The sequence below is a fragment of the Bos taurus genome, chromosome 2 (assembly GCF_002263795.3).
Source record: "Bos taurus isolate L1 Dominette 01449 registration number 42190680 breed Hereford chromosome 2, ARS-UCD2.0, whole genome shotgun sequence".
Lineage (NCBI taxonomy): Eukaryota > Metazoa > Chordata > Mammalia > Artiodactyla > Bovidae > Bos > Bos taurus.
The window spans coordinates 59,680,420-59,706,937 of NC_037329.1; the positions used below are offsets into that span (position 1 = coordinate 59,680,420).

Consider the following 26,518-nt stretch of genomic DNA (forward strand, 5'->3'; position numbering starts at 1 on the left):
TAGAGAATTCCCATGGCAGAGGATCCTGGTAGGCTACAGTCCATAGGGTCATAAAGACTTAGATGACACTTTCCTAAATTGCCCTTTTCCCTCAGGATCACACACCACCAAAATAAATAAAATATATTTTAGCAAAGAATGTGCCTTTAGATGGACTCTCTATACACACACACATATCTATAAGACGCCTTTGTTCATATTAATTGAATCTATTCAAATAAGATTACTCTGTAAACAACTGATTGAATTCTGTCATTTCATTTTCAAAATAACCCACTGATCAATCGAACTCAAGCCCTTTAAAAAAATTTAAATTAATGTGTGTGCACATAGAGCTACAATCATTCCTCAATCAAAATTAATTCTTTAATCAATACTTCCTTCTAGCAATTCATATCTTTTATTATTTTTCCCAAATCACTCATTTCTATAAAGAAAGTGGAAGGTTTTTAGTGATCAAACTCTTTGGTGGATTGTTTCAGTTTGTTTCAGAATTTTGTTTCAAAATTTCTGGGCATATTTCTCTTCTGCAATATTTTATATACTTCTGAGTATAAGTATTAATTTTCAACCTGCTAATTCTTCAAACCACAGTTCAAGCCTCTAAGACACCACCCTTCTATACTGAGAGCCCCTTATTCCAAAAATTTAGCAGTGTGCCATACTGAAGTATGCGTACCATAATAATAAAATTAATTACACAAACAAGATTCACTAAACTAAAATAACAGTTTATTCCTGCATCAAGTGAAAGCTCATTGAGGTCACAGCTCTGATTTTTCAGCCTCCAGACAGTGTCTTATAAATAATAAAGCTGGTTGAATGAGTTAAGATATATGTCATATGGTAACTGAGTCTTTCATATTTTCAAAAAGTTGATTTTGCTTCATCCTTCTGGATGAAAAGGTTACAGAGGGAACATAACAGGAGTCATTTTTCTATTCCTGCAAGGCAGAGCTTTATCCCTACTTCAATCCAGGCTATAAATGTAATGAAACTGGGGAAAGGAGAGAGAAGTGAGGCAGTGAAAACAGGCCATATGGCTGTGAATTTGGGAGGAGCTAGGTTGATGCAAATATCTGAAGCTGAACTTTGAGTGCCTAGAACCAAAGACCAGGGACACGAGAGGAGGTACTGATAGACTCAGGAGGAAGGGGCCAACTGGTGCTCCGACTGTAACAACTGGGTGAAGCTGGCTATTAAGTAATTCCTAAATTGGGATGCACGACTGTATTACAAGCTAGGAGCAGAGGGAGTCATTTGGTTACACAGACACCTACTTATCCAGCCCCCCCTGACTCATTAAATACTTATACACGTGTGAACTCACCAGAAGCTCTTTGCTCTCCAGCTCTTCTTCCCATTAGTTGCTCCTTCCTGACTATAATATTTCCATTTGTAAGCACGGTAAATCATGAAATATTGGTATAAATGATATTTAAACAAATTAAAATGCACTATTATGTTGGCCAAGTGTGGCCCACATCAATCAACACAACAAATTAGAAATGCAAAACACTACTTAAAGCTGCATAATGACAGAGTTCTTTAAAATTTGTCCCTGAGCAGCAGTTAGGAGTTTCAAGAGAAGAGAGAAGAATTGTACATGATTGGGAAATGGATAAATAAGTAACCAGCCTTGCAAAAGGGTTTGCCTCACGCAATGCGTGCTCCAAAGGCATGCCAATAAGTTGCTTGCAAAATGAGAAGAGATTTGCTGCTACCAAGGAAGTGAAAGTTCTCACCTCAGATGTCATCTGGGGCTGTGGTTCTCTTTTGTGATGCTAAGAATTAGAATCCACCGAGATGTCTGTGGTCAGTGACATAGAGTGCTAGAAATTGTGTATGGTATCTATTTTGTTGTCACTTTAGGGGGTCATGTTCTAAAACTATCGACTGGAGAAAAACACACAACCTGAAAGTTACCAGTTAAGTTTAATTAGGAGAACTTACAGAAGACTAGACGCTGGTAGATAGTCTCTCAGATTTCTCTGAGGAACTGCTCCAAAAGGTAAGGGAGGAGCCAAAATATATAGGATTTGGGGCTTGGGGGGGGGGTGGGGAAGCAAAATCAAAAATAAAAGTAGTAGTCAAACTTCAAAAAAAACAAAAACAGTGAAAGAGTTAGTCGCTAAGTCATGTCCAACTCTTAGGGACCCACCAGGCTTCTCTGTCCATGGAATTCTCCACACAAGAATACTGGAGTGGGTAGCCACTCCCTTCTCCAGGGCATCTTTCCAACCCAGGGATCAAATCTTGGTCTCCCACATTGTAGGCAGATTCTTTACCTTTTGAGCCACCTATTGTCTCTCTGGCAATTTATATTCTAAAAACTATCTACTAGAGAAAAACATAAAGCCTAAAAGTTGCCAGTTAAGTTTAATTAGGGAACCTTATAGAAGCCTAGAGCTTGGGAGACAGCCTCTAAGATAGTTCTCAGGAACTGCTCCAAAGAGGTAAGGGATGGGCCAGGATACATAGGAGTTTTTGATTGGGGAGAAACAAAAAACAAAACAAAACAAAACATGTAGTCAAATGTCAAAAAACTACTGTTAATCACAAAAACTGGGCATCTCAAGTTAATGATTTCATCACTTTTCTGTGAATGGGAAAATGCAAGACTCTGGGCTCAAGGAATTGTTCCTCAGATATGCAAATTCACTTTCTAGGGCCAGTATCCATAATACTTCCAGTCTTTCTCTATCTTGAATTCCTCTCAGGGCACACTTTCAAAGGGATAGGGAGCTGATGGCTTGATACTTACTGGAATGGCAGGCAACATTGCCTGTCTACAAAGCCATCTACTGGAACAATATTGCTAAAGAGCAGGCATATCCACTACTCTTGGTATGCTGAACCTCCTAACCAAACAACAAATATTTATTTCATACTAAGTACCAAGGGTGTGCCAAGTATATGGGAAATATAAATCAGATCCAAGTCAAAGAACAAACAAAAAGTCACACAAACAACAACCCCAGAACATGCAGTGCAAACTCCTATCTTCAATCCTGGTTGTTAACATTCATGAAAAGAGAGAAAATAGCAAATTAAAAAAAAAAATGCTATCCATAATTCAGTTGAATACAAGTTCTAGTTAAAAAGCTGGCTTAAAACTCAACATTCAAAAAATGAAGATCATGGCATCTGGTCTTATCACTCATGGCAAATAGATCTTCTTGGGCTCCAAAATCACTGTGGACAGTGACTGCAGCCATGAAATTAAAAGATGCTTGCTCTTTGGAAGAAAAACTATGATGAACCTTGACAATGTATTAAAAAGCAGAGACATTACTTTGCCGACAAATGTCCATATAGTCAAAGCTATGATTTTTCCCATAGTCATGGGATGTGAAAGCTGGATCATAAAGAAGGCTGAGAATGAAAGAATTGGTGTTTTTTAACTACGGTGCTGGAGAAGACTCTTAAGAGCCCCTTGGACAGCCAGGAGATCAAATCAGTCAATCTTAAAGGAAATCAATCCTGAATATTCATTGAAAGGACTGATCTGAAGCTGAAGCTCTAGTACTTTGGCCACCTGATAAAAAGAGCAGGCTCTTTGGAAAAGACCCTGATACTAAGATAGATTGAGGGCAGGAGGAGAAGGGGGTGACAGAGGATGAGATGATTGGATGGCATCACCAACTCAATGGGCATGACTGTGAGTAAACTCCAGGAGATAGTGAAGGAGGGGGAAGCCTGGCATGCTAAAGCCCATGGGGTCACAAAGAGTCAGACAGGACTGAGTGACTGAACTGACAAGTTCTAGAACAATGATGATGTTTAAAATACTTCAGCCCCCCTGGCTATGTAACATAAGAGGAAATATATTTAGTCTGTCCCCTGTTCCTGACACAGAGCTCCTAAATCTTAAATCTCTTGGAGTTTTCTGGGTTATAGGAGCATCCTTTGTTCTAATGATGCAACACTTTTTGGGCTCCCAGATAGCTTCAGGATGTAGAATGGTCACCAGGGACATGAGTCATGATTAGAAGCCTGGATTCTCAGCCCCAACTTTTGATGTTCAAGGTGGAGAGTGAGGCTGGAGGTTGAATTAACCACCAATGACCTATGATTTAATCAAGCATGCCTATGTATTGGAACTCCACAAACTCTAAATAAAGGGGATCAGAGATCTTTGTGTTGGGGAACATATCCATGTGCCAGAGGTTGACACATCCCACCTCCAATGGGACAAGGGCTCCTGTGTACAAGACCCTTTAAGACCACACCCTAAGTACCTCTTTAACTGGCTGATAATCTGTATCCTTTATAGTAACACTCTTTATAATAAATCAGTGAATGTAATAAATCAAAAATGTTGCCCTGACTTTGGTGAGGTGTTCTAGCAAATTATCAAATTTCAGTGGGGAAGGATTGTATTAATCCTCGACTTTACAGCCAAGGTAGATGGAGGGATAGGTACCCTGGAGACCCCACACCTGTGACTGAGGGACTGAGTCCTTAAGCCTGTAACATCTGACACCAACCTTGAGTAGTTAGTATCAGAACTGAACTTATAAAATACCCGATTGGTGTCCACAGAGCTGGAGAACTGGTTGGTATTATAAAAACATCCCTTATATTTGGTGTCAGAAGTATGGTGAAGAGTAACGGTTTTCCTTTTGTCTAGGACACACCAATAAGGAGAATCACCAAAATATCAGAGGAAGTACCAACAGGTACCTACCCATGGCTGGTCTGTACTAAGAGGATGGGACAACTTAAGATGGGAAGCTCACCTCGAACCACTGCACGTGGATTTCCTGACCTTAGGCAGGTACATTTTTTCTCTGCACACTCGATGTTTATAAAACAGAATATAAGCTTTCTGCATGTTGGCATTGTTTCATAGTCGACATTTAATGCACAGCGGTTGACCCTCTAACCTTGGTTCCGCAAACAGAAACAAGGACATTGCAGCCACCTATTAAAACTCTAGACACTTCTGTTCTGGATTGTGTGGGAAGGTGAGGAGGCATCTTGTACTCCAAAATATCTTGAACCCCAAAATAATATACAGCAGGAAAGAAAGCAAAATCAACCAAGAGCTCTAACGAGCATGAGCCCTGTTGTGCTGACTGCCAAGCAGCAAATTCCCGTGGCCCATGGCAGGAATGGGGAGGAGGGGGTTCCACATGACAAACTTCTTCATGAGTTGGAAAATGTCTCTTAGGCTAACTGCATGGCCTCCCCGTGCTAGGCTGGAATTTTTCCAGTGGCTTACTGAATATCCTATTAGTATCTCAAGGCATTCTCTTAAAATGAGGTTTTGATGCCAAATCTTTTGACATTTTGACAGTTACAAAACTCAAAACAGCAGGATTTTCCATTTGCTGCCATTGTTTGGGTTTCAACGCAGTAAACACATATGCAGTTTCACTCAGTGGACTGTAAATAGAGTTTGGATGAAATCCAGAAATTGATTAATAGACAATTGTAATGGGGAGAAAATCCATTAAAAAAACTACCTTGACATGAAATTAAATCCCCTCAATGTATTTTTTTAACTAAGAGGCATGTGTTGAGAACATTTAGAATATGATACAGCAGTAGTTTTCTACCTTGGCTTCATATTTAGAATATAAAATGATCTTTAAAAAATGATGGTTCCCAAGCCCCACCCTTGGGCTTACAAAGAGTTTACCCTAGAGATGTATTCATAAGTAGAGATTGCAATAACTAGATCATGGGCTGACTGAAACAACATAATAGAATAACCATGTCTCAGTTAGACCATCTTGATATACTTAGGGAAGTTGGATGTATAAATGAGTGAACACATTTGGGTTCTGTGGACATGAAGAAAGGAATAGAAAGAAGAATGGCTATTGGGCAGTGGCTGGGCAACCAAATGTGCCTGCCACAGACTCTAAGTATCTCAAATGATTCTTAGACAATTTCAGAGTGAGATGGGAAACTTACCAGAGCATAGTTTGAAAGTAACAGTATTTATCATATTAATTCTTCTCCTATACTTCCTGTTCTGTGTGAGCATACAAAGTTACTGACAATGGCTCAGGAACTATGGATTGGATTCAATAATTTAAAGTCTTTGACTGTGTGGATCACAGCAAACTGTGGAAAATTCTTAAAGAGGTGGGAATACTAGACCACCTTACCTGCCCCCTGAGAAATCTGTATGCAGGTCAAGAAGCAACAGTTAGAACCAGACATGGAACAATGAACTGGTTCAAAATTGGGAAAGGAGTGCATCAAGGCTGTATATTGTCACCCTGGTTATATGCAAAGTACATCATGAGAAATGCCGGGCTGGATGATTCACAAGCTGGAATCAATATAGACAGAAGAAATATCAATAACCTCAGATATGCAGATGATGTCACCCTAATGGCAGAAAGTGACAAGGAACTAAAGAGCCTCTTGATGAAGGTAAAAGAAGAGAACGATAAAGCTGACTTAAAACTCAACATTCAAATAACTAAGACCATGGCATCCAGTCCCATGACTTCATGGCAAATAGATGGGGAAACAATGGAAACAGTGACAGACTTTATTTTCTTGAGTTCCAAAATCACTGCAGATGGTGACTGGAGCCATGAAATTAAAAGATGCTTGCTCCTTGGAAGAAAAACTATGACAAACTTAGCATGTTTAACAGCAGAGATATAACTTTGCCAACAAAATTTCCATCTAGTCAAAGCTATGCTTTTTCCAGAAGTTATGTATGGATGTGAGAGCTGGATATAAAGAAGGCTGAGCACCAAAGAATTGATGCTTTCGAACTGCGGTGCTGGAGAAGATTCTTGAGAGTCCTTTGGCATCAAGGACCAAACCAGTCAATCCTAAAGGAAATCAGCCCTGAATATTCATTGGAAGGACTGATGCTGAAGCTCCAATATTTTGACCACCTGATACAAATAGCCAACTCATTGCAAGAGAACCTGATGCTAGGAAAGATTGAGGGCAAGAGGAGAAGGGGGCAACAAAGGATGAGATGGCTGGATGGCATCACTGACTCAGTGGACATGAGTCTGAACAAATTCTAGGAGATAGTGAAGGGCAGGGAAGCCTGGTGTGCTGCAGTCCATGGGGTAGCAAAGAGTTGGACAAAACTGAACAACAAATCTTACCTGTAAAATCCTGTGATTCAAGACACTATGGGAAATTTCAGGTGTGAGAAGGACCAAGGCTTTCTGGCACTGAAGATATGATGGTCTCTTAAGGAGACATATCATGGACACATTTGAAGACTATACTGACAAGTAAAATTAATGTAGCAAAACTTGAACTTTGAATAAATAAAAGAAAAAGCTGTTAAAATAACAAAAGCCATCTATAATCATAGCACTCAATATCTGCACAGTGTTTTTCTGTACCCATGAATCTGAAGTGACATTTATAGAATTATACTGGTTTAAAGAAAGTTCATCACTCCTTGGCAGATTTTTAGATTGTGGCACTTACAATATCAAACTCTACTCCTCAGTGTATTCACTGAAGACACAGTCTGCTTAGTAGCCACTATGCAGAATGTACTCTGCCATATGATAGGAATATTTGAAGATGAATAAGATGTGATCCTTGCCATCAGACAGATAAAAAAAATAGTGTGAATGCAATCATCCAGCACTAATGGTAGTAATTGGTAGGATCTTAAGTGCAGAAATGATCTATTTGGAGTAAATGGATATTGCATCACAACGTGATTCTAAGTGCTTTGTTCTGCTCTGCTGAGAGATTTCTAATCAAAACGTGCTTTGTTCTCATTCAAGTAGCAGGTGCGTTTACTACAAAACTGTGCCCTTATGAAGCTGGGTTTGTAAAAATGTCAATGACATAATACAAAGGACTGAAAAGTCCACAAGCAAAGGAGTTGCAATAAAGTTTCTAAATCACTAAGGAATTTCACTTTTGCCCCATCTCTGTTCTTTCCTCACTTATTAAAAAAAAATTAAAAAAACACCTGGAATTGCTTTCTTTCTCTCACCTGAAATTCACTCAACAATTTATTAAGTAATTCCTCCATGGTGAGAAATATGGTAACCACGAAGAAAAACAAACATTCAAGGCAGTCACAACACTAGGGAATTTCTGGCTTGTTATCATTCTGTGTTTGAGATAAAGGAATTGACATACATAAACTGATTTACTCCTCTGCAAAAGAAACATGTACAAAGTTAGGAATTAAGCTTACGTAATTAACTCCAGGATGCTATTAATTTAGAGCATCTGTGGGGATACCTTGGTTATTACAAGAGAGGGTTATCTGAGCTGGTCCAAAACTCAGAAAAAGATGGCCCACCTATACAGTCCTCGGACTGAGTTTGGGAGAAAGGGAAATTTACCTCCATGTACAAGGCTGTACATGTTTATAGAGGGCAGGGCCAAGCAAGACCTAGAGTGTGCTTTATAACAGCCTCAGGATGTATTCAAGCACTGGTCATCTCATGCTCAAAAGTAAGACAGAACATGGGCTGAGGTTGCTTAACAGCCCAGGGACACATTCCTGCTAGGCGGTGTGGATGTCCTATAATTGACAAGCCCTCCAGTGGTCCCCAAGTGATACAGTGACCATATGCTAAGGAGCACTCCTGCTCTATGGGAAGCCAGATTGTCAGAGAAGCGACAAAAGCCAGGCAGATGCCAGCATCCTTCCACTGTCCCTGATCTACCAGCAACAGCCTTGCCAGCTGGCATCTCTGCCTCCTCCAGCCATGCTCTGATCACAAACAGCAAAGAGGGTTGAGATGCTCACAGCTCTGTTCCCTATATCAGGGCAGCCCTGCCAGTGAGCAACAAATGCACGGGCAGGGAAGGGGTCCAAAGAGAGGGCAAAGAGGCACGAGGAGAAGGGCAAAGAGGCAAGGGGAGAGTGATGGGCCTTCCTCTAGGCTTTTCCTTAGACAAGCCAGTGATGCACTCTGTGTGACCTATTCTAATTTAACTCTTGAGTAGTTCCCCCTACTTATCAGAGTCCCCTCTTCTTGGTAACAGAGATGGTCTAACTGCCTTCAATAGTCACAGCTTCCAGCTGGCACAATGGCCAGCATAGAGTGAAAGTTCAATAAGTATCTTTTGCTACTTTTTAATTTTTTTATTGGAATATAGTTGCTTTACAGTGTGTTAGTTTCTGCTGTAGAGCAAGGTGAATCAGCCATACATATACATATATCCCCTCCTTTTTTTATTTCCTTCCCATTTAGGCCAACACAGAGTACTGAGTAGAGTTTCCTGTGCTATACAGTAGGTTCTTATTAGTTATCTAAGGTGGTGCTAGTGATAAAGAACTCGATTGCCAATGCAGGAGACGTAAGAGACATGGGTTCCATTCCTGGGTTGGGAAGATCCCTTGAAGAAGGGAATGGCAACCTACTTAAGTATTCTTGCCTGGAGAATTCCATGGACAGAGGACACTGGTGGGCTATGGTCCATAAGGTCACAAAGAGTTGGACACAACTGAGGAGACTCAACACTCAGAGAGATCAAGAGTGTATATGCATCAATCCCAATTTCCTAGGCCATCCCAGCCCCACCTTCCCTTCTTGTGCTATTTTGTGTGTGTGTGTGTGAAAAATGATGCTGTGATGATGAATTGAGGCAGAATTCCTACTGAACAAGGACTGTGACATTTCTATAAAGTAGGGCCCTGAGATCCCAGGAACGGTCCCTTCTCACCTAGAACGTCAAACAAATTACTTTATTGCACATACTGTGCCTAAATGACTAAGTGCCTCTGCAGCAGTTTCAGGCCTGTGCCAGCTGTACTGCCAGACAGCAGAAACTACCACCCCACCCCAGCCCCACTCCGGGTCAGAGAAAGGACTGGAAATTGGGGGTGCTAATGTTCTCTCTCTGTCTGACCACAGAGTTCACTAGATATAACTTTCAAGCAATTTGGAAATATATTAAAAGTCCAAGTGCTGATGATTTTTAAGCACTAATCATCCAGTATATTAAATTATCAAAAGTAATTCTGTAGAAATTTCATCAGTCTTGAGTATTATGAAAGCAATAATATATAATTGCATATAATTGCAATTTAATATGAAGCATTGCACTCTTTATTGGCTTCCTAATACATATGCTATGCTGAAGTATAAAGACAAAGATACTGAAGATAAACTTTCTTACAGCAAAGAATAGTAAATGAACGGAAATCAGTCAATGCATGACCTTATCGTTCTTCCAAGTGTTTCTCCTTTTACAGTCCCTACTAAGCCTTCAGACATAAACCACTTGTAGTAGTTATGGGCATCTTCCTCGTACCCATTTAAAGCTCTTAGTGGAGAGCTGAAAATTAGTTTCAGTTCTGGATTCAGCTGTCTTCACATAAGAAGAGTAACTAGTTCACTTCCTTATACCTAATTTGCTCTTCTGTTAAAAAGGGGTGCTTCAAACATAATCATAAAGATGATAATTTTACATTCAGTGTATAGCATCTGGTGTATGGATTAGTTGTAGAATCTGTCATCATCAATTACGCAGAACAAAAGCTGGATGAGACCTTAAGAAACAAGTAATCCAAGCTCTCTTTTTTCTTCAGAGAAGAGACAGCACACTGTTAACCAATGCACATGCCAAGTAGTGTATGACTCTGCGGCCTTATGGACTGTAGTTCACCAGGCTCCACTGTTCGTGGGATTCCCTAGGCAAGAATACTGGAGGGCTTTGCCATGCCCTCCTCCTGGGAATCTTCCCAACCCAGGGATGTAACCCGTGCCTCTTATGTCTCCTGCATTGGTAGTGGGGGGCTTCCCTTGTAGCTCAGATGGTAAAGCGTCTGCCTACCCTGTGGGAGACACGGGTTCGATCCCTGGGCCAGGAAGATCCTCTGGAGAAGGCAATGGCAACCCACTCCAGTACTCTTGCCTGGAAAATTCCATAGATGGAGGAGCCCGGTAGGCTACAGTCGATGGGGTCGCAAAGAGTCAGACACGACTGAGTGACTTCACTTTTTTATTACTAGCGCCACCTGGGAAGCCCATGGTAACCAATATAGTACACCAAAATCATTCAAGAAAGCAGGGAGAAAAATTAAAATAGGAATACATCCTAACTCCAAGTCTAGAGATTTTTCACACAACTATTAAATGATTTAAAAAAAAAAATATTTTTAGGTTACTAAGGGCATTGGGGTTGCAGAGAGTTGGACATGACTGAGTGACTGAACAGCAAGGGTACTGGATTAGGAGGTCTCTATTATCATCTCTCTTGCCAAGTTCCTGTGACAATGCTTCCCATACCTCAGGGCTCTCTGTCAGCAAGGAAATGGCAATTGGTATTGAAATTTTTATAGTCTCTTGCTGACATCCATTCCTTTTTAAAAAAAAAATATTTTCTTGGTCACACCACATGGCATGTGGAACCTTAGTTCCCTGACCAGGGTTTGAACCCATGCCCTTTACATTGGAAGGGTGGAGTCTTAAACCACTTGACCACCAGGGAATCCCCATTCATCCTTTGACAAACGTTTCCTTTTAAAAGTCTGAGTGACCAAGTAAAGCTACTGTTTCTATATTTTAAGTATTTATGAACTGCTTCAGAAACCATTAAGAAGATATCAAATATATAATAAGAAGGTCTAAATATATAAAAAATAGGAACACTAAGACCACCTACCTCATGGCAGATACTTTATTTTTTTGTTTCCTTTTAATGTATGAGACATTTACCTATTACTTTTCAGCCTCAAACTTGTCTTTCTAGATTCACCTCAAAACTGCTAGTACCAGGAGCCTGCAAACTTCAATTTGCAGGTTTCCTTGCTAGCAAGTTTCTGGTTATATCGTCACTTAGAATTACTCATGCTGAAATGGAAATCAGTAAAAAGTTAGACATCCTGTATCTGGTGGACAATCCTGTCAGCCAGCGGTCCCCAACCTTTTTGGTACCAGAGGCGTTTCATGGAGGACACTTTTTCCACAGACTGGGGAGGAGGGATGGTTTCGGGAAATGGTTCAGATGCAGTACATGTATTATGCACTTTATTTCTAACCTAGTGCTGCCATTGATCTGACAGGAGGTACCAGTCCTTGGCCCGCAGGTTAGTGACCCCTGCTATAAGTGGTAGCAACAGCGACACGATCAGCAGCCCGAGTTCTACTAATTAAGCGGTTTAGAAGCAGGAGTTCCATCAAGTGAAGAGACGACAGCTCCTGCTCACAGCCGCCTGCTGTGGTTCTAGCAGCTTTAAAGATGACTGTTCTAACAATCTTAGGGGCAAGAATGCTGTTACGGGGATCAGTCCAGGAATGGTAGTATCCACCTATCATCTGGGTAACATCTTCTCCTTTTACTTCTCCAGCTCTTCTAATACATTTCTATTAAAAAAATAATTCTCTGACTTAAATATCAGATTGGTGTCCGTTTCCTGACTGACAATGGTATTGGATTAAGATACACTTTATTTTTACAGTGATGTTTACAAATTTATAATAACTTGTCAAGATTGTATTTTTACTTCCACTTTACAGATGAGAAAAATAATTCTTAGAAAAGTTATGTACCCAGCTCAATCTGGCTAGCAAGAATTAGAACTAAAGATTTGTTAGGCTGAAATACCCTTATTATGCAATGTTGCTGCTGTTAAGTCGATTCAGTCGTGTCTGACTCTGTGGGACCCCATAGACGGCAGCCCACGAGGCTCCACTGTCCCTGGGATTCTCCAGGCAAGAACACTGGAGTGGGTTGCCATTTCCTTCTCCAATGCATGAAAGTGAAAAGTGAAAGTGAAGTCGCTCAGTCATGTCTGACTCTTTGTGACCCCATGGACTGCAGCCCACCAGGCTCCTCTGTCCATGGGATTTTCCAGGCAAGAGTATTGGAGTGGGGTGCCATTGCCTTCTCCTTATGCAATGTTAGGCACCACTTATTTAAGCATGTTATGAACATTTTAAGTGTATTTTATTGTAATTTTGAAACAATCCATAGTAAATTTATAAGACTTGGAAATAAGACATAAGCATTGCTTTTTAAGTCTCCAAATGAATTGAGCAGCACTTTGATCATTTCCCATGGGCCTGGCTTCCCAGATGTGGTAAAGAACCCACCTGTCAATACAGGAGACCAGGGTTTGATCCCTGGGTCAAGGAAGATTCCCCTAGAGAAGGGAATGGCTACCTACTCCAGTATTTTTGCTTAGAAAATCCATGGACGGGGAGTTTGGCAGGTCACCGTCCATAGGGTTACAAAGAAATGGACATGACTGAAGCAGCTTAGCACGCAGGCACAATACAGTACATATCACATATTCTGTCATATATATTAGCAGGAAAGGAGGATGCAAGGTCAATTCTAAGGTATTCATCAATTTTCAGTTGCTGTTCAGCGAGAAAACACTATCAGAAATGAAATTAGACCATTGGTCAAAGAAAGGGGGAGAAAAAGAGAGATAAAGTGAGATACAGAGGCAGAAGACAACTGAATTACTACTTTGAGACATATAAACATTATATTTTACAAAGGTAAATGGAATGGTATAGTCAAACTGTGTCTGACACAATTCACATCCCCCCTCAGAGCCTCTGGGTATGACATGTCTCCTAGTACTCTGGCTTTGTTCATAGATTCCCCACTTCACCACTGCCTCATCTGCAAACTCTACTTGTTGTCTAGACAACCCAATTAAGCACTGGTTCCAGAACACCCTTCACACTTCCTCTAGATTTGTGTCAGTCTGTTTTCTAGAGTACATTGAATAAGACAGAAGGCAAAGAAAATCATTCTTAAGAAAAAAATTACTTATATGAGTTAATGTTTTCTGGTCAAATTTATATCACAAGATTCTTATTAGGAAAGTTTGAAGTTGTCAATGTACATAACATATTTATGTTTACTTGCACTATTTGGATCATAGTTTTCTGACTACAAATTTGAGGATTTTATCTTTGCTTTTCTGCTCCATTGATCAAGTCTAGATTTTTACGTGAAGCTAGATCCTGTATTTTCCATTTCTCCTACCTCCAATTAAAACATCAATGCTATAGAGATGTCATGAATTTTTCAACAATTCACTTTACTATGCCCTTTCAGATATGTGTTGCAGTAAAAATTCCCAACTTTCAAAAATTCTTGACCTCAAAAAATTCATGCAGAATTGCAATGTAACTGACTGTATATTATTATTTGACTGATTGATGGTACAAAGTATGGGATGTGAATTAGAGAAATAGACAGCATTGTTAAAAAATATGGTAAATATACCCCAATGGCTAAAGAACCTTGAGTTTTTCCAATATATGAAAGCTTCAGGAAGACACTGGGAAATATCAGAAATCACAGTGTACACCCTTATGAGGTTCTGGCACTGCAGCTTGGACATTTTCAACTTGGTCACAGTTGTTAGTTCACCCAGTGTCAGAAGGTAAGTAACAGTCTTTGAGAACTTTTGATATTATGTCAGGTTTGTTTCTCTAATATTAGGAAAGAAGAGACTGCATGCAATGGTTGATTATCCCAGAATGCCTGAATTTGAATTCAGCTCTGTAATTTAGTAGCTGGTGATCATTGGGAAGTCATTTATCCTGATTTACTCATTGAAAATGAGGATAATAATATTTCCTTACAGGAATGATTTGAAGATAAAATTATTATGTGTGATGAATGTAGAACTGTGTCAGCATTAAGTTAATCTTTAAATACATAGTATTTTTTAATTATAGGCTTTTCAGAGTCTTTTAAACATCTCATGATCATTTAAAAAAATAAACTTAAATACATAAAGATTCTATGAATGATTTAAAATGATTTATGGAAACATTTAAAATAAAAAGAAAAAATTTAAATAGGTCAGAATTATTAAAAATAATCATTTCAGGACATTGAAAAATGACTAAAGGTAAGCAATGACTTGAGGGTTATTTATTTTTGAAACTGCTAATTCATTCATAAGACGTGATTTTATGGCCATAGTGCTAGATATATTTCCATTCTTTAATCTCAGGTGGCACAATCCTGTCGCTGTATCATTTGGTGTTTGCGGACTCAATTCACAGCAGGTGGCAAAACAACTAGAAATTTCTGGGAGGAAGTTTGGAAGTGAGGAAGATGTAGAAAACCTGGAAAAAATACACTGTCCACACATCCCTGGCTTATTCTTAACTACACATGCAGGAGGGGCACACCAGGGATTCCAGTGAAAACTGGAAACCTGGGGAGCACTGAGCATTTGCCATGCCTCTGAGACCATTTGTCAACCAACACATAGCGCAGGTGACAGAGGATGGAAATCTTACTGGAGCATAATGCCTGTGTACATCACTGGTTGACCATGAACTCTGCAAGAGGTCCAAGCTCGCAAACACTGAGTAAATACACTGGGACTGTACACTGCAGGGCATACAGATTTTGCAGCTTAAATTCAGGAAATTTAATTGCCTGCCAAAACAGTACAACAATCCTCAGAATAAAAGATCACTGACATAAAAGTAACCACAACATATCATCTACATGGTTCACTCTCTCACAAAGTAAATTACTAGACATGTTAAGAAATAAGAAAGTTACCAATGCCCAGGAGAAAAAAGTCAATAGAAACTGACTTGAAGTGAATTTAGAAGACAAAGACTTCAAAGTAGCTATTCTAAATCTGCTCAAACTGAAGGAAAATGTATACGAAGAATTACAGGAAAACACATTCAAAGCATTTGAAAACATGAAAATTATAAACAAATGAATTTAAGAACAGATCAATACTCAATTAAAAGAGCAGAGAAAAAGTGCTTAAAAGAATCAACTAGAGTCTCAGAAATCTGTAATACAGTATCAAGCATTTCAACACTCTAATAATTGGAGCCCCGGAAGAAAGTGAAATAGGGAAGAAGGAAGAAAAATATTTTAACACTGATGGTCAAAAATTCCCTAATTGGTTAAAAAAAATTAACTTATGCACACAGGAAACTCAATAAACTCTAAGAGAGTGTACCTAGATACATGATAGTCTACTGTTGATACAGACTATCGTAAAATAAAGTGGAAATCTTGAAAACAGAAGAGAAAAATGACAAAACACATACAAAGTAAAAACTATATGATTAATGGCAGAATTTTCTTCAGAAAGTGGAAGCCAGAAACATTGGAATGCTGTTCAAAGAACTAACAGGAGAAAAAAAAATCAGTGAAGAATTGTACATCCAGCAAACTCATTCTTTAAAAATGAAGTGAAATAAAGACTTTCTCAAAATAAAGAAAACTATAACAAATTTGTTCCTGGGATGGCTATACTATAAAAAATACTAAAAGAATTCCTTTAGGCTGAAGGAAAATAACACAAAATGATGACTTAGCTACACTGGGAAAAATAAAGAGCCCCAGAAATGGTAAACATAGAGTAAATGTGTAAAATACACACATACATAAACACACACACACACACACACACACACACACACTTCCCTTTTCTTAACTTCTTTAAGATTAAGAATTGTATAAAGCAGAATTTATAAAATTATATTTGGGGGCTTATAATACATAGAGATATAGTATACTTAACAATGCAAGGATGGGAGAAATGGAGGTACATTTGTACAATTTCCTGTTTTTTATCAGAAGTCAGTGCTATTTTATCTTAGATTATAACAAGGTAAAGATGATATTATAATCTTTAGAGCAACCACTTTAAAAATTAAAGTAATATAGTTAAAGAGTCAGTAGAGGGCAAAATTATTAAGATAAATAAATGAAAGGAAAAATAGAATAAAAAATGAATGAAATAGAAAACAAGTAGCCAAATAACATATCTAAATCAAACCATATCAATTATTATATTTATGTGAATTTACAAAACATATCAAATAATACAGTTTTTCAGACTGGACAAAAAATTCTGACTATATACTGTCTTTGGAAATGGGGTTTAAATTTTAAGATGTAAATAGGATAAAGGGATAGAAAAAGTTAAACTAACCAAACAATAAATAATAAAGAGATGGGGTTGCTATACTGATAGCAGACAAAATAGACTTCAAGAGAAGAAATATAATTAGAGAAAGGAATTTAATATTTAATAATAAAAGGAATAATAAATCATAAGCCTTTAACAGTTGTAAAAGTAGAAGTTTCTAACCAGAGGAGTAATTGCAAAAGGGGAAGTGGAAAATGTAAGGGATAATGGAAATTTTCTAAAACTTGATCCTGGTAGTGGCCAGAACTCTTTTCACTCATTGTATAGTTAGAATGGTTGTACAGAAATAAAACAAAACTAAATAAATATATGAAAAAAGTGAAGAAACACACAGGAAGGTGATCTTAGACTACAAAGGCTGTCATAGATGTTGCAAATCTCTGGGAAATTATTTTTGATGGTGCTCCTGTCTCTGTAAATGAGTCTTCCAAAATCAATATCAGCGCTCTTACAGAAGCCTGATCTTGCCTGAAAAATAAATATTTCTCAGGTTGGCAAGAATAATTCCCTTGCCAGGTTTTCCTTCAAGAACCAGAACTTGGCCAGAACCTTCTATCATATACTAAGACAGCTGTGTGTCCTGGGAATTCTTGGTTAACCCTGCATGGAGGACTTCCCTGGTGGTCCAATGGTTAAGAATCCACCTACAAATGCAGGTGGATTCAGGAAGAGTCCACATGCTGCAGGGCAAGCAAGTCCATTTGCTGTGACCAATGACTCCACACGCCCTGGAGCCTATGTTCTGCAACTACAGAAGGCACCGCAATGAGAAGCCCACACACCTCAACTAGACAGCAGCCCCACTCGCCACAGCTAGAAAAAGCCTGCATGGAGGAACAAAGACCCAGCTCAGGCAAAAAAAAAGAAAAACAAAAAACAATAACCCTGCATAGAATAGAGAATTGAAGATTTCTCTAAGGCTGCAAATAAGACAAAACCTCGAGTAGTTCTGGCTCAGGACCCACTCAGATAGTTACTGCAGCTAGATGATTCCACCTTTTCTATCAAGGTGCGTGCATTCTCAGCCACTCAGTTGTGTCCGATTCTTTGTAGCCCCATGGACTGTATAAAGGAGGGTATTCCAAAACTCCAAGTCCTTGAGAAGAGACAGAAGACCTGCTTTCCCAGGTCTAAGGGAGGTGCTAAGACTATACCTATGCACAAAAATTCAATTTAATTAATTTACTTTCAAAATTATTTCTTTCAAACCACTGTAATCTAAACTCAGGTCAATTCAACCTGTTACCTACTTTTCAAATAATACTTTAGGCATCTTCTTATTTAACAAATATAGCAACTATTGTATGCCAGTTACTCTTAATTGTTTGGCAAATATTAACTCTCATGAAGTAGATGCTATTTTTTTTTTTTTTTTCCTATTCTAAAGATGAAGAAGCTGATGCACAGAGAAGTTTAGTAACCTGACCTTATGTACACAGCTAGTTAGCGGGGATAGGATTTAATCCCAGGGAGCATGGCTCCATAATACTTGCTCTTAATCATTATGCTATGTTAGTTAAAGCCTATATATCCTATATAAACAGAAAAAATATCGATTGGGCTAATGCTTTCAACTTAAAACATCTTTCTAAAGAAATCTCTTTCATGAAATACAAATAATTATTATTATTTTTTTTTTACCAAAAAAAAAAAAAGGCTTTATTGAGATATAATTCACATACCATACAATTTACCCATTTAAAGTGCCCCATTCAACAGTTTTTAGTATGTTCAAAGATATATGCAATCATTTGCCACCACGGCTGAGTTTAAAACATTTTCATCACCTCAAGAAGAAATCCGCCACCCTTAATCTCCCACCGTGTCCCCATCCTCCCTGCCCCCCAACACAGAGCAACCATGATTCTGTTTTCTGTCTCTATGGATCTCCCCATTCCGAATTTCCTCTGAATATCCATTCACATGGTATGCAAATAATTATTTTTTAAAGGATGGAAAGAAAGAGAAAAGAAAATGGATTTGAACACAGCAAGAAGGATTCAGGTTTGAAATTAATCTGCTATTCAAGAGACATTATAACTTTTCAAGGAGCTTGTGTGTGTGTGCTCAGTTGCAGTCATGTCCGACTCTTTGCAACCCCATGGACTATAGCCCGCCAGGCTCCTCTGTCCATGGGATTTCCCAGGCAAGAATACTGGAGCAGGTTGCCATTTCCTACTCCAGGGGATCTTCCCAGCTGATTACCATTTATTACCTATTTCAGGCCTTTATTAAAGTCATGAGGGAGGAAGCAGAGATTGACGACTTCATGGAGGTTAAGCCACCTGCCCTAAGTCACAGAATAGCTAGTACACAGAAGAACTGACTTGGACCCCACCAAGTTTATTCCATCAAATGGCACTCCAGAAATTTTAAACCACCAAAGTCAGGGGATTTTGTTTTCTGAGGATTTTCTGGTATGATTTAAATTCTGAAAATCCCAAAGTCACAATGTGTGTCTGTGGTTTGACCTCTCCCCAAGGCTGGCAATTCTTGGACTTTGTGTTGAGGTGGCTCTATTTCAGCAGTTTGAAGAGAAGCCGGAAGGAAGGACTGTTACTTACTGGCACTGGCATGAGACCCATTTGTAACTTCCCTCCCCCTGCTGTCATTGCAAGATGAAGGTTGACAAACAGGCCAGATTTTGGATGAATGAGAATACTCCATTCCTGGAGGGATTATCTATTTTCTTTACAAGGATATAATTATGTACAGTGCTGCCCTCCCAAATATCTTTAAGCCCCTGGAGTCTGCCAGCTAAGCTTCTATTGTTATTCTAAAGTAAACATGACTTTCTTCAGAGAACACCAATTATGGGATTGTCATGTCTCACAAGCCTCTGGGGATGAGTGTGTTTGCTGAGTTTAAGGTTGCCAATTCACCTTTCTTTAAATATGCTTTGTGGGACTCCTTTTTGATGCAGAGATTCTTACTATTTGCTGTCTCTGAAACCTAGGAGCCCAGCCAACTCACCATAGCTTCCAAGACATTGCCAGACAACAAAGGCTTCAAGTCCATCACCACTGAATCAGGTTTTCATTATGAGGTCATCAAAAAAAAAAAAACATAAAAGGACACTGTAGGATAAAGAGTTCTGGAGAAAAAGATGCCCACTCTGAAGCTTTATTTTGTGGTAAATGCTAATGTATGAGCCTTGTGGGCCTTCCTGACCTTCCCTCCTGAGTGTGTATCTTAGACTTTTCATTACCATCTTTGTTCTCCACAAAGCAACTTTTGAAAGTTGCTTATGAGGGAGAGCTCTGTGGTTAGACAGCTGGGTTCACATCCTGGTGCTGCCACCTGTCAGCTGTGTGACTTGGGGTGGGTTACTTGAGGCTCTGCTCCTTCATCTGCAAATGGGGGTACGGGGGCGGTGGTTGTAAAAGTCACTGGTTGTGGAGCTCTTGGCTGGTTGGTGAGCAGTGGGTGATGCCAGCTGCTGCTCTGCCATGTTATCTGATAACTTATGGTGAACTGATAATAACCAGGAGTCAAACAAAGTTCAATTCAGCCTTTTTAGAAAAATAAAAGGGTTATTTTAATGGACATTAACTGGTATTTGTATAGAAGGAAGACTTTGGTTAAGTTTTCATCCAGGAATATTATAGAAATCAAGAAGAGAGGTAGAAAATTATTGTTCTAACTAGAAAGTAGCTCTTGCAAGGGCAAAACAAAACTCCAGAGCTAATCGTCCTTGGGTACGAGTAGTAACACCTAGGATGAAGAGGCATCCAAGGGCTTTTTGTACCCACAAGTCACTGCTGAATTGTATTAAAGATAGTTCCAGCTTCTGTAAATTTGACACTTAAATATCTAACCTACATGCCTATGCTAGACATCCCTAGTTCTGGACAATCTGTCAATGTGCCACTCACCCAGCCATGGCCTCCTGACTCCTTCTTCCAGTCCAACCATTCCTTTGGAGGAATCCATTTTTTTTTCTCATGGGCATTCTTCACAATCAATCCATAGCTCACTCTCAACAATCTCCTTATCGGGCTCTTATACTGTGGACTACTATACACCTGATCTGATCACCCCAGGGCCAAATATCAGACAACCTGAGACAGTGCCTATGTTCCAGAGCCTGCTGGAATCATTTAAGCCTGCCTATCATCCATTCTAATCCTGATTATCTGCCTTGCTTGTTGCTTCCTGTAGAAATCATCATAAAGGCTCTTGCCCACTGTCCCCCCATCTCTTCCTATACTACCTGCCAACCTTTGTCCTGTTCAGTATGGTTCCTCATGGTTTGATATGCCCCCTCCTTTTAATCAATGAAACTACTTTTTTCAATGGCAGTCATTTTTCTGATCTGCTGGCATCCTAGACATACAGTTGTCTATTCATTCACTGTATTTTATAATATGAGCTATTTATCATTCATGGTTACCACACTTTGTACAACATTATCTCAGAAAGTTGGTCACAGATTATTGGTCCAGGGATGACCATGCAACATGAAACAGCCATCTACAGACTGGACACTGGCCTAGGAATTGGTCTGGTACAAAAGCTCTATGTAACCAGGCTTCCTTGACTGCAAATGAACAAAGGAATAATGAATCCATAAACATGGGGTGATCCTACCACTGCAACCCAATGGTGGTCCTTGGACCAGTGGCTTAAGCAGCTTCTGTTTGCTAGTGAGAGCTCCAGAACCTCAGTTCCCTCCGAAAACCTCCTGAAGCAGAGCCCGCATGTAATGGAAACCCTAAGTGGTTTGTATGCTCACTGAAGCTGGAAAAGGACCATCCATGTGTATTAGACGCGCAAGGTGCTGAACTCTGAAATCCTTCACAGTGTTTGCACAGAGGCCAGGCTTTCCATGGGCCACTCCCAACCCATGACTGATATCAGCAGGAATACCATGCAGTCCCATTCTTAGGAAATGTGGGTGCCCCTGATACATAAATTTGGCTCAAGGACTCTGTGACAGCCTTGGTAAATTTCTTGGGGCTAGATCCTAAGATGTTGGCACCATCCTTCTTTCATTCCTTCTATACTTCACCTGGGGTCAGACCCTCATGGTGGTACAATGGCTCACTCAACACATTGCATTTCTTCTTACAGGTATTTTTCCCCAATAACTTGCTTAAGGCTTTTATTCTGTCTTAAAGTTTGCCTTTAGGATAACATACAGGTCTGTACCTGTACCATTTCAAGTGTCAGCTTTCTAGGTCTGCAGAGGTTGCAAAACTGACACAAAGAAACTGGTTGGAATTGCAGTTACATGACTGAGGAGTAGACAGATATATACACACAGATATACATGTCTCCAAATAATACCTCACTAGCAATGCAGCAGTTTTATATATTTCTTTCTGAGTTTATGATCCAAGACTAAATACTGTACAGATGGATGTTGGATCCAAGATGACTACACAAAAATGATCAAAATATCTTCAATTTACCAAATATGCAGTGAGGATCTAATTTTTGTTTAATTCAATTGTATTTGTATTACATCAATAGCCATTTTAAGTAAAGAGAGTAATAAATACCCTTGTTTAAAGAATAGGTGTACTATGGGGAACAGTATAGAGCTTCCTTAAAAAAATAAAAATAGAGATGCCATATTATCCTGTAATCAATCCAAGGAATAGACATATATCTGAAGAAAACCATAATTCAAAAAGATACATACATCTCAATGTTCATTGCAGCACTGTTTACAATAGCCAGGACAGGGAAGCAACCTAATGTCTATCAAAAGAGGAATGGATAAAGAAGATGTGGTTCATATATACAATGGAATAGTACTCAGTCATAAAAAAAGAATGAAATAATGCCATTTACAGCAACATGGAAGGACCTAGAGATTATCATACTAAGTGAGGTAAATCAGACAAAGAAAGACAAATACCATAAGGTATCACTTACATGTGAAATTTAAAAACACAGTACAAATGAATTTACATACAAAACATGAATAGACCCACAGATATAGAAAACAAACTAAAGGGGGTGTGGTAAAATAGGAGATTGGGATTAGCATACATACATTACTATAAATAAAATAGATAACAAACAAGGACCTACTGTATAGCACATGGACTATACTCAATATTTTGTAATAACCTATAATGGGCTTCACTGGTGGCTCAGACAGTAAAGAATCCACCTGCAACACAGGAGACCTCGGTTTGATCCCTGGGTTGGGAAGATCCTCTCAAGGAGGGCATGGCAACCCACTCCAGTATTCTTGCCTGGAGAATCCCCATGGACAGAGATGTGCGGTGGGCTATAGTCCATGGGGTCACAAAGAGCCAGCCACGACTGAGCAACTAAGCACAGCATAGCACATAATGGAAAAAGATTGAAATTATATATATATATATATATGTATTTGTATAATTGAATCACTTTGCTATACACCTTAAACTAACCAACATTATAAATCAACTATTCAGTTCAGTTCAGTTCAGTTGCTCAGTTGTGTCCAACTCTTTGCAACTCCATGAATCGCAGCACACCAGGCCTCCCGGTCCATCACCAACTCCCGGAGAATACTTAAACTCATGTGCATCGAGTCGGTGATGCCATCCAGCCATCTCATCCTCTGTTGTCCCCTTCTCCTCTTGCCCCCAATCCCTCCCAGCATCAGAGTCTGTTCCAATGAGTCAACTCTTCTCATGAGGTGGCCAAAGTATTGGAGTTTCAGCTTTAGCATCAGTCCTTCCAATTAACACCCAGGACTGATCTCACTTAGAATGGACTAGTTGGATCTCCTTGCAGACCAAGGGACTCTCAAGAGTCTTCTCCAACACCACAGTTCAAAAGCATCAATTCTTTGGCATTTAGCTTTCTTCACAGTCCAACTCTCACATCCATACATGACCACAGGAACAACCAGGGCCTTGACTAGACAAACCGTTGTTGGCAAAGTACTGTCTCTGCTTTTTAATATGCTATCTAGGTGGTTCATAATTTTCCCTCCAAGGAGTAAGCGTCTTTTAATTTCACGGCTGCAATCACCATCTGCAGTGATTTTGGAGCCCAAAAAGATAAAAGTCTGACACTTTTTCCACTGTTTCCCCATCTATTTGCCATGAAGTGATGGGACCGGATGCCATGATCTTCTTTTTTGAATGTTGAGCTTTAGGCCAACTTTTTCACTCTCCTCTTTCACTTTCATCAACTGGCTTTTTTAGTTCCTCTTCACTTTCTGCCATAAGAGTGGTGTCATTTGCATTATTGATATTTCTCCCGGCAATCTTGATTCCAGCTTGTGCTTCTTCCAGCCCAGTGTTTCTCATGATGTACTCAGCATAGAAGTTAAATAAGCAGGGTGACAATATACAGCCTTGACGTACTCCTTTTCCTATTTGGAACAAGTCTGTCGTCCCATGTCCAGTTCTAACTGTTGCTTCCTGACCTGCATATAGGTTTCTCAAGAGGCAGGTCAGGTGGTCAGGTATTCCCATCTCTTTCAGAATTTTCCACAGTTTATTGTGATCCACACAATCAAAGGTTTTGGCATAGTCAATAAAGCAGAAATAGATGTTCTTCTGGAACTCTCTTGCTTTTTCGATGATCCAGCAGATATTGGCAAGTTGATCTCTGATTACTCTGCCTTTTCTAAAACCAGCTTGATCATCTGAAAGTTCACATTTCACATATTGCTGAAGCCTGGCTTGGAGAATTTTGAGCATTACTTTACTGCGTGTGAGATGAGTGCAACTGTGCGGTAGTTTGAGCATTCTTTGTCATTGCCTTTCTTTGGGACTGGAATGAAAACTGACCTTTTCCAGTCCTGTGGCCACTGCTGAGTTTCTCAAATTTGCTGGCATATTAAGTGCAGCACTTTCATAGCATCATCTTTCAGGATTTGAAATAGCTCAACTGGAATTCCATCACCTCCAACTATGCTTCAATTAAAAAAAAATTTTGAAGTTTCTACTGTTATTGTGGGTTAGCTCATAAAGGAAAAAAAAATAGTTAATCTATGTGGATTAGATGGGAGGGAAATAATCCAACACCAACCTTAGAAACTGATCTCTCAGAAGCACAATAGGAGTTGATGGAGAATGGCGAGGATACACTTAGATTAGTTAGATACAAGAAAGACTATCATCTTCTAGATACTACACAGGGAAAAGAAAAGAAAACACTGTATCCCATGTATTAACATATATACCTCTAATCAATTTCTGCAGTATTCTAAGTGAAGTGAGAGTTGCTCAGTCATGTCCGACTCTTTGTGACCCCCTGGACTGTATAGTCCATGGAATTCTCTAGGCCAGAATACTGGAGTGGGTAGCCTAAGAATAGTATAAATTCATCATCTTGAACATAAATATTACAAATGATGACATATGGAGTTACAGATCTTGTCCAGGGTGAAGATTGACCAGTAGTCTTCAGAATAAAACTAATTTGAGGATAAGGCATGCTTAGCATCATAAAGGTAACAATCACTGCCCTGAATGAATCATCCCTAGGGTCTAATTTATTTCCTTTTTTGCCACATTTTTCTGTACCCTGTAAGTAGATGTCATCTCTAACAGGGGAGAGAACCAGGGTTCATAGAAGTTATGCAACCTGAATAAAAATGATGCACCAAGCAAGTAAGTAATCTGGAATTTGAAACCACTGAAACCCAGGGCTGTTTTTATTACTCTCCATATGTTTTGCTTAATATTCTTCCCATGAGAAAAATATAAACATAACATTTAAAAACTGTACTATATACATGTACAATTTTCAAAATACTTTCATATGTCTGTGTTCCCCAACCCACAGCATGATTAGTACTGAATGTAAAGGCAAGCTTAAAATGGGGAATATCTTTGATTTTAAGCCATATAGTAGAAACTGAAGCAAAAATGATGGTGACTGAAAAAAGGGCATGAGGAAACCTTTTTTGGGAAGAACATTCTACATATTTCTTCCGGTGGTAGAAATATTTAGCCTTTGCATTAAATGGCAAGACTATTACAGTTGGCAGTTACACAAGTGTATGTGCTTGTCACAACTCACTGACCTGTACTGTACACTTAGGAATGAATTTCATTATATATAAATTAAATCTCTAAAGTTGGTATTAATAATATCACTAAAAAAAAAGTCCCAGGGTTACAATAATGGTAACACTTGAAGATTATATTTCTTTCTGGATGCATAAATCTCTGCAAATAGCAATGACAGAATGAAGTTTTACTTAAAAATGTGCATTTTCTCCTGGCTGCTTCTTCAAAAAGATTTCTTACTGTTTACAGCCTGTTATTATATAAAATATATAATAATGACTCTCATCCTGTAAAAATGACATAGGGATTTTTTTTTCATGATTGTATTGTATTATGTGAATATACACAATTTACATGATTTTCTTAGAACTCTAAGAACATAAATTTTTCAATTTGAAAATAATATTGCCAACCACGACCCACGTAGTCATAGATATTATACAGAGCTGAGATTGACTAGAAGTGACCTTCGGAGTAATTAGAAGACAAAGTGTGTCAGTGAAACCAAGCAGGACCCTTTGGGGCTCCCAGTGCAAATCCTTTCTGTGTCCTCTGTTTCCAGTTTGCATGAAATAGGCTTCATTTATCCTCCAGCATCTTCCCTGAGTTCTAAAGGGAAGGTTCAAACAGTTGCTAATCAGGGAGGGGAGGGGATACAGGAACAGGGGAGAAGCAGTCCAAA

At 39.1% G+C, this 26,518-nt stretch overlaps 1 protein-coding gene and 1 long non-coding RNA gene across 2 annotated transcripts in view; one reads left to right on the plus strand and one right to left on the minus strand.

Annotated features, from left to right (window-relative positions):
- Positions 1-26,518, minus strand: part of THSD7B (thrombospondin type 1 domain containing 7B) — a 911,067-nt gene that overhangs the window by 169,672 nt on the left and 714,877 nt on the right. The window lies entirely within an intron of this gene.
- On the plus strand, positions 1,791-4,830 carry LOC112442659 (uncharacterized). Its single transcript, XR_003030899.1, has 2 exons — positions 1,791-2,011; positions 4,634-4,830. It is a non-coding gene; the product is annotated as an uncharacterized lncRNA (long non-coding RNA).